Consider the following 823-nt stretch of genomic DNA (forward strand, 5'->3'; position numbering starts at 1 on the left):
CGGGGTGGGGGTAGTGAAGTATTGCCCGGGCGTCTGCTGACCCCTGTAGGTTGTAAGTGACAGTGCAGGTGGGGTCAACGGGACAGATGTTTTTGATGCTCTTTTTCAGTGTTTCTCAAACGATCCGCATGAATTATTTAGCGTTTCGTTGATTCTTTTTGCAGCTTAAAAAAAATATAATAATAATAATAATAATAATAAACAATAATATCCTATCTTTCATGTTTTTAGGATTGTTTTACAACACTTATATGTTTAACACAAATAAATACATAATGACCAAGCTCAGGGATGGATACAATTACTTGATTTCTTAAACTGAGTTTCTGAATGTTTTACAACCTGCCATTTCCTATCAGAAATTTTTACTAACAAAGCTTTTTTTAAATTTTGTTTATAAACACATACATCTATACTATGTGAAGTTAATATTATTAACATAATATCAATAATCCATCTATTATTTGCACTGGTTATCCTCAGTAGGGTGAGTAGGGTCGCTGGTGTGCTGGAGCCCATCCTAGCTGTCTTCCGGCAGTGGGCACAACATCCATCCATCCATCCATCATCTGCACCGCTTATCCTCAGTCCTCTGTCAGTCCTCTGTCAGTCGGCAGGGGACACCCAGAATTGGTTGGCAGCCAGTCGAAGGCCACACAGAGACAAGACAACTCACTCACTCATTTACACCCAGGGACAATTTGGACGAGCCAATTAATCCATACCTGTCAACCTCCACGGCTCCAGGCCCTTACAAACTGTCTTAATTTCCCGTATAAAATACAAAATAATCGTACACTATATCTTTTTTTTTTTTCAGAAT

This window comes from Urocampus carinirostris, chromosome 12 (assembly GCF_059441175.1).
Source record: "Urocampus carinirostris isolate Australia breed hairy pipefish chromosome 12, RoL_Ucar_1.0, whole genome shotgun sequence".
Lineage (NCBI taxonomy): Eukaryota > Metazoa > Chordata > Actinopteri > Syngnathiformes > Syngnathidae > Urocampus > Urocampus carinirostris.